The sequence below is a fragment of the Alnus glutinosa genome, chromosome 10 (genome assembly GCF_958979055.1).
Source record: "Alnus glutinosa chromosome 10, dhAlnGlut1.1, whole genome shotgun sequence".
NCBI classification, from domain to species: domain Eukaryota; kingdom Viridiplantae; phylum Streptophyta; class Magnoliopsida; order Fagales; family Betulaceae; genus Alnus; species Alnus glutinosa.
The window spans coordinates 1,790,602-1,802,788 of NC_084895.1; the positions used below are offsets into that span (position 1 = coordinate 1,790,602).

Here is a 12,187-nt window from a genome sequence, read left to right on the forward strand (position 1 = left end):
CTATTTACCAATTAGTTTGTGTAAGCAAGTTTAAATTTCATTGGGTAATTGCAACAGAAATTAATCATTAGCTTATTATAAATTTGATGAGTAGTGAGTCCATAAAGGGTAGAAAGAAATTATAGATCCTAAGAAGTACTCAAAATTCTTGCAAGCAACAAGGACTTAAACCAATCCTCACCCACCCTTGTTATTTTTGTGTATTTGATTCTATTGCCTGTGAAATTCAGTACCTTAATATCTCTTTTCACAAATATCTCTTTTATTTAGCTGCTTTGTGAACACCGAAATGGTATAAACCTCCTTTTGGTGTGTCGTTTTTGCTTTGGGGGCAAGCACTTCTCCTGCATGTGTTCCAGTTAGTGATACAAAGGTATATTGATTCGTCAGGGTCTCTTTATGCTCTTACGATCAACATGTTTGATCATTACTTCACCTTTGTGAGGTCTATGTGCACAACTTACTTACTGAAGACAGTTTGGTCAGTCAATTGGCCAAATGTACGTTCACAAGTACACAACCTAAAGTCTGCTTTTGTTTTTTTTTTTTTTGCAATTTTTGTAGGATTGGATGACTACAGGACAGCTCTAATCCCTTTTTCATTTCCAGATTTTCTTTCCTTTTTCAATTTTAGATAATAAATTTATGGGGTGTTTTTGTAAATGTACTGTTTACTCGATTATTTTCTTTACTCTTTTATAGATTTTCCTTAAGTTATGTAAGGAAGACAGATTTTATCTCCACAATTAATTTACAAGCTCAATGATACTGAAATTTGGGTTTTATTTGGATTATTGCAGATCACCAAAGCCAATTTTTGTTCCAAAATCATCTGAGAGTTGTTCAAAGTGTAGCTCATCTCGAAGTAATTGTAAGAGAAGACCAACAAGAAAGTAGGTATTTTTATACAGACATACATGTGCAATGTCTTATTAAATTCTTTGCTCTTTCATAATTCTGATCACAACTAGCTCTAACTTTCACCTTTTCAGTTTGCTCCCCACATTCTCTTGAAAGAGATCTACGCTTGCATAAGTTGGTCTTTGAGGAAGATGTGCTGCCAGATGGGACCAAAGTAGCATATTATTCTCGTGGACAGCAGAAATTGTTGGTCGGTTCCAAAAAGGGATTTGGAATCTTTTGTAGTTGCTGCAACTCCAAGGTCAATTTGCTAGTGAGGGATTTTATTTACATTTACTGAGCAGGTCAGCCCCCTCACATTTTGAAGCTCCTGTTGCGAGCCGTGAGTGTTTCAAATCGTTCGAGTGGTTTTGTGATTGATGTCCAAAATCAATTATTTACTCGTTTGTCAAATAGCATGATTCAGTTGGCAAGACCTCTGTCAAGATGGAGGGGATCATTTTGCTGTGTTGGATGTCCATGGGCTTTTCACATAGGTGAGTTTTTGTTTTTCTTGAAACAAATTTTTCTTAGTGGTGAAGATCCAATTACTCAAGACATTTTTAGTGAATTATCTTCAGAAACTCAAGGTATTTGATGCTGGATTATAAGAAGAGAGGTTTTGAAATGCAAAAAACAAAAAACAAAAAAGAAGAAGATGAAAGTTAGGTTGTAGAGATATTGCAATGAAATAAGCAGAGATTGGCTTTCCTTTACGTTTTGAATATCAAGTGATTTCAAGATAGGAAAGATAAACTTTGCTGTTGAGAACCGTTGCCACTGATGCCTCACCTCAGGAATGTAATGGCTGCCAAAGGAGAACAGCAATCCCTCCCGCTTCCCCCACTCCCCAAACCCACCAAAAAAAAAAAAAAAAAAAAAAAAACCACAAATTGTACGAGAATCATTATTGTCCACTTTTCTGCTCTTATTGCTTTATGCATTGTATATCTACTTATTTTTTCCCTGGTCTTGTTCGTGTGTGTCTATATATACATGCACACCTATTGTCTTTACATTTATATTGTGTTTTTTTTTTCTTTTTAACAAACTAAATTTGGTGAAGCTATTATTATTAAAGTTATAAGGCCTATCAAAAAAAACAAAAAAGAAAAAAAAAAGCGTACTGGTTCCATTCCTTTGGGTTTACTGTTTCTGTTCTTGGGAATGTGCAGTTTTTATTCCTATAATTGATCAATGTTCGGTCGACAGAAGTTTGGGTAATTTTTCCGTACAGCTTCCTTGGATCTGCTTGAGATACATTTATGATGTTAGTTATTTTCGGCAATTGCAGAGTGTTTTCCTCTTTCAAGTTTCAAGTGTTCCCTGTGGTACTGCAGATATTGCATGAATCCAAAAGAAAAAAAATCTTTAAGACTTGTTTGTTACACAAGGTACTTGTTTTGTTTGTCATAATTATTTACCACCTAATTGAATTTTATATTAATTGGTTTTGTAGAAGAAATATATTTTGGTAGGGTCTACTGTGGAGTACTAATTAATAGTGAAGCAAGAGTTATGTCTACCGGCAGGTGATGAAGATGAATCGATATGGACAAGAGAAAAAACTTGGTTTTAATAAATTAAACGAAGATGATGAGGTGCTTGCTTTTCTTCTTCTTCCACATTCGCTTCCTCCCCCATTATCTCTCTCTGCAACTCGCATTTGATTTCTCGTGCTCTCTGTTTTTTATTATGTTTTTCTTTCTTTGTTCACTCATTAACAATTTAAATACTTGTACTTTGATCACATTTGATCATTTCCTCGTCATTGAATTTGTGTTACTTTTCACAGTGAGAAATGGGGTCAGATCCAGTTATTCGATTACAACTACAAGTTTTACCTTTTCCTAAAATGGCGAAGCCGCTTCCCAAGAATCAGCTCCTTTTTGAAGTAAGTAATTAGGGTTTGGGATGTTTTTTCACATTTTTTGAAATGTTAGTAAACTAACAATAGTTGATTTTTTATTCTTTGTATCTTGATACTTTGAAGAAATTAACTTTAACAAACTACAATAATTAGATTTTATTTTATTTTAGTTTGTCTATTCCCAATAAGCAAATTGAAGTGGTGTGATTTATGTATATTTCATCTTGTTTGGAAGACAAAATTTGCTTCTCTAATTATTTCATCAGAGTTTGTAGTAATCATATAATATAAGATATATGGATAGGATGCAGGAATTCTTTGAATTTCGTTTTATTTATGTATATATATATATATATATTTTTTTACAGAATGAATAGGGTTCCTTCCACGCAATTTGTCACTCTGAGCCAGACATCATGTTCTTCAGGAGGCTTCTAAACTACAAGCAGCAACATTAGAACCATGATTAGCAGAACGTGCTCATCATTCCAGACGAATTTGCTTTTGATCTCTTGAAATGAATGATCAAGTATAGTTTATGTTTGTCTAAGAAACAATTTGGATGTTTTGGAACTTTGGTTTGTATCTGTTATATTGTTAATTCTCTTGTTCCAGAAACTTTATACTTGTCGTCACTACTGAATAGAGATATTTTAGTCTACCTTTGGTGTAATTTTATGTTGTGAATTTAGTTTCAATGGTTGTTTTTATTGATAATGTTGGTTATGTTCTTTCCGATGTTGGAAATCACAAATTCAGGGACAGTTTTTGAGAGTTTTTTTCAATAAGATTACGTATCATATTGACTGTTTGAAGGATTACAATAGTGAGGGTTTTTTTCATGCCAAATTATATTTTGCAGTTCTATTGCGAAAAGAGAAGTGGTTATGTTGCAGAGATTGCTACGGAATTCTGCAACATTAATTGTTACATCATTAATTGTGTGGGGTTCAACACATGCCTTATGCTTTAAACTGTTTGATATTTTCTCTTAAATTAAAGGAAATGTCATTATTTAAAATACTCGTTTAGTTTCTATTTCATTTTTGTGCTCCTGGAACATTTTGATCTCTGTCAAAAGGTTGTAAATTGTATTAGCTTTCCTCTTTAATTTTTTTCTTCATTTGTTTTTGCAGTTACCTACAGATTTACACATCCGACCAAGTTTCTCTTCATGAATTGTCTATATCCCTGTCAAAAGGTTGTAAATTGTCGAGTAATGTAAATGATGAACTCTGCTCTATCTGTCAAGATGGAGGGGATCATTTTGCTGTGATTGATATCCATGAGCTTTTCACATAGGTGAGTTTTTGTTTTTCTTGAATAAGTTGTGTTCTTGAAACCTTTTTTTCTTAGTGGTGAAGATCTAATTACACAGACATTTTTAGTGAATTATCTTATGAAACTCGGGGTATTTCATGGAAGATTGTAAGAAGAGAGGTTATGTATTGCAAAGAAATAAAAATAAAAAATAAAGATGGAAGTTAGGTTGTAGAGATATTGCAATGAAAGAAGCAGATTGGCCTTTTTTTTTTTTGGTCCACACAAGCTGGGTTAATTTTTCTTTTCAGCTTCCTTCGATCTACTTGAGTTGCATTTGTGATGTTAGTTATTTTGGCCAATTGCAGAGTGTTTTCATCTTCCAAGTGTTCCCTGTGGTACTGTAGATATTGCAAGAATGTAATGCTAATGTTGTGGCATCTGGAAGGGTTGCTGGAGTTGATCCTGTAGAACAGATAACCCAGTGAAGCATTTGTATTGTCAGAACTCTAGAGGTTGACTTTGGTGGGCATGCATCATCCAGGTTCTATAGTCACTATTTTTGCCATTAAAGTTTCTAGACATGAGATGCTCCATTGTTTTCTTTTAGCATGAACTTTTTTGTATGTGAATCCAAATATAAAATGTTCATATGCATCTGAACTTTTTTGTATATTTATTTGTACATTGCATTATATGCTCTGATACCATGAAAGATAATATAATGCAATGTACAAATAAATATAAAGCGGAATATAAATAAAGACACAGAATTATGTGGTTTGGACTATGACTTACATTCACAGGATAAAGCTTAAAGGGCTACATTTTGCTTTTATTTCTTTGGTGATGTTAACAATATAACATGCTCCTACTTATAGGAGAATTAGGGTAGATGAGAATAATACAAATAGATTTCAACTACAATTAGGTAATAGACTTCAACTGTAGCTAGGTCATAGTCTTCAACTGTGACTAGGTGATAGTCTCCAACTGTAGCTTGGATTATTGGACTCCATAATATACTATAACATTCCCTGGGTGTGATAAAGATTACTTATCATGTTGACTGTTTGAAGGATTACAATAGTGAGGTTTTTTTTTTTCATGCCAAATTATATTTGCAGTTCTATACTGTTTGATAATTTCTCTTAAATTAAAGGAATCGATATGGACAAAACAAAAAACTTGGTTTTAATAACTTAAACGAAGATGAGGTGCTTGTTTTTCTTTTTCTTCCACATTCTGTTTTACAAGAAAGTTTATGCTTTTTTTTTTTTTTTTGCAATTTATATTCCCATTATCTCTCTCTGATTCACATTTGCTTTCTCTTGCTCTCTATTTTTTATTATGTTTATCTTTCTTTGTTCACTCATTTGATCATTTGAATACTTGTACTTTGATCACATTTTTTCATTTCCTCATCATTGAATTTGTGTTACTTTTCACAGTGAGAAATGGGGTCAGATCCAGTTATTCGATGACAACTACAACATTTACTTTTTCCTGAAATGGCGAAGCCGTTTCCCAAGAATTAGCTCCTTTCTGAAGTAAGTAATTAGGGTTTGTGACGTTTTTTCACATTTTTTGAAATGTTAGTGATCTAACAATAATTGATTTTTTATTCTCTGTGTCTTGATACTTTGAAGAAATTAAGTTTAACTAACTACAATTATTTGATTTGATTTTATTTGAGTTTGTCTATTCCCTATAAGCAAATTGAAGTGTTTGATGTATGTATTTCTCATCTTGTTTGGAAAACATAAATTTCGTTTCTCTTATTTCATCAGAGCTTTCAGTAATCATATAGTATATATATGGATTGGATGTAGGAATTGATTTTTTTTTTTTTTTTTTTTTTTTTTGCAGAATGGATAGGGTCCCATGCAATTCATCTCTCTGAGCCATACATCATGCTCTTCAGAAGATTTCTGAACTATTAGCAACAGCAGCAGCAGCAGCACGAGCAGAAGAACCAGGCTTAATAGAACATGCTCATCATTCTAGACAAATTTGCTTTTGATCTCTTGGAATGAATGATCAAATGTAGTTTATGTTTGTCTGAGAAATAATTTGGATGTTTTGGAACTTGGGCTTTATACTTTTCATCAGTACTGTATAGATATATGTAAGTCTACCTCTGGTGTAATTTTATGTTGTGAATTTAGTTTCAATTGTTGTTTTTATTGATAATGTTGGTTATGTTCTTTCCGATGTTGGAAATCACAAATTTAGGGACAGTTTTTTAGAGTTGCTGTTTTTGAGCCTTTTTCATTTATACAGTAAATGGTAAATGTATGACTTTAATCGATTAGATATTTTCTGTATTTGAAATGTGTAACGTATGTCTACTTTAGGGGAAAAGACTGTTAAATTGTGTTTGGATGGAATGGGTTTGGGCAATCAGAGAAGCCCAATTTCTCTAGGCTAATTCGAGTGAGCAACACTCCAAGATTTCTTCATTCAATAATTCTTTTGATATCCAATTCGTATTACTGAGCTGATTGGAAGCTAATGTAATTTCTAATTCCTTCAATTATCAAAATGTTGAAATGAGAAATTGAAAAAAGAGTTTAAGTGGGTATTCGATGCTATTTTAGATTATGGTTTTAAAAGACCCATTCGTTTGTTTGTGAAACATTACATGTGTGCTTGTTTTTATGTTGGTTGTAGGTTGTTATGCATTATTTGAGCTACATGTGGGCAGTGCAAATAAACATTTTCCAGAGTATATTTTCCTGGGGATGGGGAACATTGTCTGTAACAATTGGGCTAGGCTCATTTACTTCCAACTCCTTGATATTTGGGTGACTAGAAAAAATTCAAAAGTTGAAACTTGTCAGGAAATTGTAAACTTATTGCCTTATGAACTATTTATCTATTTATCTCCATGTCCTGTTGTCTATGTATGTTTTGGAGACTAGATAACAAAGCCATGCATTTTTACAGTCAAAACTCCAGAGTTTGACTTTGGTGGATGTGCATTATGTGAGTTCTATAATCTTTATTCTTTCCATCATTAGTTTCTATACCATAGATGCTTCATTATTTACTTCTGGCCTTAACTTTCTGTATATCAATCGTTAAAAAAAAAAAAAAAAAAATGTTGCTATACATCTAATAAGACCAAATGGTAGCTACACCTGAACATTGTATGTCATCTCAGCAGTCTGTAATTTGAAACTTAAAGGGCTTTAGAATGATTACTCCTTGTCATATGTTTTGTGATTGACTAGTTTCTTGTAATATAACTGGGGGCCATATTTGCTTGCTGCAATGTGTCAAGAATTTTATTCTTTTGACTTTTTGTAAAGACCAAGGAAATAAATAGGGGATTTAGCAATTAATAAATAGTTTTTATAAATATGGGATTGAATATTTATTGACAAAAGATAGAAATAAAATTAGATGGGGTTCCACTGTGGTTAATAATAGTAGGGGGTTTTAAATAAAAGGCAATCTCGCCACCCACTCACGTCGTACCACATGTCCCTCATCTTATCCCATTCTTTATTTTCTTTTTCTCTTTTCTTTTTCTCTTCCTCACCCGCACAACCCCTGTTGCACGCTCATGTCATTCTCTTCTTCTCCCTTCTTTCTTCTTCATTTCTTCTTCTTCGTCCTTCTGCACGAGTGACCACTGAGAGAGAACGAGATGAGATATTGAGAGAGAGAGAGACAGAGAGCGTGAGATAGAAGGAGACCGAGAGATCGGGGGGGGGGGGGGGAGAGGATCCGGTGGATCCGTGAGGGGAGACTCGGAACCCAGGGGACCCGATCCTCCATGATCGGCGGCCGAGACTGGAATCCGGCGATGGAGGAGCTCCGGCGGAACCTAGGAGCCGAACCACGAAGACCCGAAGCCTAGAACCCGCGACCCGTGAACTCAAACCCGTGCGACCCGCAACCCAGAACCCGTGACCCGCGAAACCCGACGGCTTGAAGGCGGGTATTCGTCGGCCAGCATCCATTTTCGGCGACTGGGGAAACAGCCGACGAACGGAGACCTCCAGTGGCGCGATTTTTAGTGAAAGCCGAAGGAAACCCATTGACCCGATGTCCCGAGAAGACCCGAACCTCCATTTTTGGTGGCCGGTCCTCCATGCACGATTTTCCGGTGACTTGGACACGATTTCCAGTAGTGGTTTCTAGTAGATCCAGGAGGAATTTCCGTTGGAAATTAATGGAGATTTCGATAGAATTTCTAGGGAAATTCTCTAGGTAATTTCTTGTTAATTGCTAGTTTTTATTTTGTTAATTATGTGTTGATAAAAGTGGGTTAGCCTTGATTAGATTATTGGTAAATTACTTATGCTGTTTTAGGGATGATTTTATGATTTGGGAATTTTCAATTGATTTTGATTTGCTGTGTGTGTATCGGTTGGCCGTGTATGGTGGCCGGTTATATGTTGGCAGCGGGGTGGTTGTAGTTGAGGCTGGTTGAATCGATTGGGTGTGAAGGTTCGGTAGTGGGGAGATTTTGGCTAGCTATGGACGATTGGGTTGAGGATTATGTGGTTTCGATTTTGGTAGTTTTAGTTGGTGTTTTAGTTCTTTAATTTCATTAAATGATTGAGTTGTTGGATTGAGAAATTCTGAATATTCTTATTGGGTTGATTATTAATTGGGTTAATTGACTTGGCTTTGTGGGCTGTTTACTTATTTGGGAGCTCGAGTGTCCACTGTTTTGGGTAATGCTTATGGTTGGTTGAAATGTTGATTTGGAGTTGTTTCTTTGGGTTTTGGGGTTTATGGCCAAATGGTTTTAGTTGGTTAAAATCAGATTTGGAATAATGATTATGCTTTGATGATTTTGAGTTTAAGTTCCTTGATCAAGTTGTGTTCAATTGTTTAGGGCTTTATGGTTTTGGCTAAATTAGATTTAGTCACTGTTTTTGGCAAAGGGATTGGATTAGGTTTGTGTCCATTGTTGATGGGTATTCGGATTTGGGGATTCCATTGATTGTGTGTTGATTTTAGGTTATTAATGATTTTGATGTTGAAATTGTCTTTGGAATTGGCCATGTTCATGTTTTAAGTGTTAGTGATGGTGTATTTATTGTGGATGGCCGTGTGAGTTGAAATGAGAAATGTGGTGGAGTAGTCTTGGAGAAGATAGTTTTGGTTATGTGACGGAGTTTTGGATTACACCCTAAAAGGAGTTGAGTTAGTTATTATTTTGTATGTAGTTAAACGAACAAGATAATTACTAAGGTAAATAAATAAGTAAAGACTACATAGAGTAAATCCAAGAATAGTAATATGTATATATATGGACATATACATGGATACGAGTTCGGTAGATAATGATATTATAGAAATACATAACTAGGCTTCAAATTCATCTATTAGTGTAAGTAGATAATTAATGCGTTTATTTATGTGTTATAAAGTACCTAAGTGCGTTAGGAAGCGGTGCTTAGCTCGGTAAGCCTTCTATACATATATGTGTACATATATGTGTACATATATATATACGTATATGGGCCGAATAGACTTAGCTTATACGTATATGGGCCGAATAGACTTAGCTTAAACGGATAAACTAACTATAGGTCTTAGTAGTTAATAATGACAACAAGGTGACTTGTTGCCTAGTTCACCTATCCATGTACACTAAGTGCTTTAGTGCATATCATCGGTTAGGTTTAAGAGTTGTATATGTATATATATATGTATATATGTACATATATACATATGCATGCATACATGCTAAATATATATGGTTAACTTAGTAAATAAGCAACAGGCTATAAAAATGATTAATATAAATGATGAGGTGCAACAATAATAAATGAGCTAGTAAAAGGAGTAAATACATTTTATGATAATAAACAAGATACAATAGGAACCAAAAACCAATGGTAAGTTTAATAATAGCTTAAGGTGTCTAGCTAGCATTAGAAGCGAGTGATGTGACGTGTGAGCACGCGGGTAGTTAGGATGTCATAGAGTATGTAATTCAATAGCATAGTCTAATGCTACCAATGTTTGCAGGATCGTGTTATAATTGGAGACTTCAATGGGTTCTCCAAGGTAGAGTTCGAGTAATTGGAATCCAGTGGGAGTTCGAGTCAGGAGTCTAATGCAGCCAAGGTGGGTATTCCACTCACTGAGAAAATATATATTTTTATATGTATTGGATTGATAAAAATATATATATTGTTATTGAAACCGAACCAACCATATGATGAAATGTATATGCTTTGAGATGATTTGTTTAGTTTCGATTATGTTTAAACTATATCAATGATGTTAAAAGAGATAGTGTATGAGTGAAAAGTATTGAATAGATTTAAAGTGTTAAGTTATGCGGTTGAGATTTAAATTATGCAAATTGTTGAGAACATGTCATGTTGAAACTTTTTATGTTTTATGAAATTATGTTTTGAGTTTGAGAACATGTCATGTTGAAATTGTTTAGATTTTATGAAGAAATTATGTTTTGAATGATTTTAAAGGGTTGCATAAAATGTTGGATTTGTTTAGTTTTAAAAGGACGTGATTTAGCAATTGCATGATTTCAGCGTGATACAGTAGTGAAATATATACTGGTCAAGCACGGAACATTGAGCATGTAGTATAGAGCATACATACCAGCAGTATCAGTATACCAGCAGCATAACAGTATCAGCAGCATAACAGTATCAGCAGCATTATTAGCCCCAGTTCATGCATAGCATTATAGCATTGTTTTATGAGTGATGTTTTTATGTTATGAGTAGCTTTTACTAGACGTGTTGATATATATGTGTCTTAAATGAAAAGCGCTTATGTATATTTCTATCGGATAGTCATGTGTTAAGGTCATACATTGAACTTGAAAGTACATGAATACATGACTACCCAGGTGCGAGTAATGGCATGTCTATGAGTAGGAAGGTTGACTGTTCTTGTTCTTCAGGAAAGGCGTGTTAGCATGATTGATTTTAACTCTAGTGCTCTCATGATCTACTGACGTCAAGGCACGAAGCTGGAATACGATTAGAGATGGTGTTGCGAGTGTTTTGTTGAAGGATGTTATCCTAGTACGGAAAAGTAAGATGCCATGTTCTTTGCTTAAGACCTATGTGTATACGTGATATCTGTGATGGAGTGATCGTGTGCACATATGTCTGAGCGACCGTTGAAAAGTATTATTATAGACGGGTCTATATGTAGAAACTTCCAAGGAGGGATGTCTGGAACTTCTACATGTTTTCACAGCTATATAGTATGTTTTAAATGATTTTTGAATAGTCGGTGTTTGCTACATTAGCTGTTGGTAAATTATGGCTAATATAGTGCTCGCACGACTAAAAATATAATAAGAGTTGGTTCTTTGTGAAAACTCAGTTAGTCTTATACCATTGAGGTCTTAGTATGTGGTATACTAAGGCGGTGAACTCATTCTTTCACCTATGCGGATGTGGATACCACCACAACCGTGTAGATGATGTTTCTTTGGCTGCAGGTACTACGGTATAGTCGATGGGTCGGTAGCAGTGTGCTTGGGATATTATGACTGAAGCTCACCGCGACGGTTGTAATTGTCGGACTACGGGTTGTCCACTATTTTATAGGTTTGGTATAGCTTGTGACGTTTGTGTCACATATTCTTTGTAAAGCCATAGTTGTTTTGTAAATATTGTGTTAATAAGACTCATACAGATAGATGTTAAATGGCTCTATGTGGTAATTAATTTGTAATAGATGTATAAGTTGTAATTTCCGCTGTTCAGATTTATGTTTTCCGCTGCATAGATAGATATATGTCATACTATGATTATCAGGTATATGTTATGAGGCATGTGTCATATGTTGGCTGAGCGACACGTAGTCGTGCCACTGCGATGACTCGTTTTACGTTTTGTATTAAAAAAAAAAAAAAAAAAAAAAAAAAAAAAAAAAAGGGTTCGTCACACTTTTCATATATGGTGTTCCTTGGTATCTATTTTTTGTCATATTAAATTTATATCTTTAACTTGACAGATTTTTAATTGTTGTTGATCTTGATGCTTGCTTAGGCCATAATTTCAACATAAATTTTGGTCCTTGCGCAATCATTTTCTATTACAGGCAGCTTATATTCAATTAATTCACGTGTATTGTTCCCTTAATGTGCAGAGTAATACCACATTAGCTGTTTGAAGAATCACCATATGGAAGACCTTACAG

The 12,187-nt window shown here is 34.5% G+C and overlaps 2 long non-coding RNA genes across 2 annotated transcripts; both read left to right on the forward strand.

The window, feature by feature from the left end:
• Nucleotides 1–1,185: 1,185 nt before the first annotated feature.
• Nucleotides 1,186–5,130, forward strand: LOC133880432 (uncharacterized). The gene is made up of 5 exons (XR_009902277.1): nucleotides 1,186–1,397; nucleotides 2,360–2,501; nucleotides 2,696–2,794; nucleotides 3,907–4,072; nucleotides 4,399–5,130. It is a non-coding gene; the product is annotated as an uncharacterized LOC133880432 (long non-coding RNA).
• A 4,678-nt stretch (nucleotides 5,131–9,808) lies between these two features.
• LOC133880673 (uncharacterized) lies at nucleotides 9,809–11,772 on the forward strand. Its single transcript, XR_009902363.1, has 2 exons — nucleotides 9,809–10,126; nucleotides 11,463–11,772. It is a non-coding gene; the product is annotated as an uncharacterized LOC133880673 (long non-coding RNA).
• The last annotated feature ends 415 nt before the right edge of the window (nucleotides 11,773–12,187 follow it).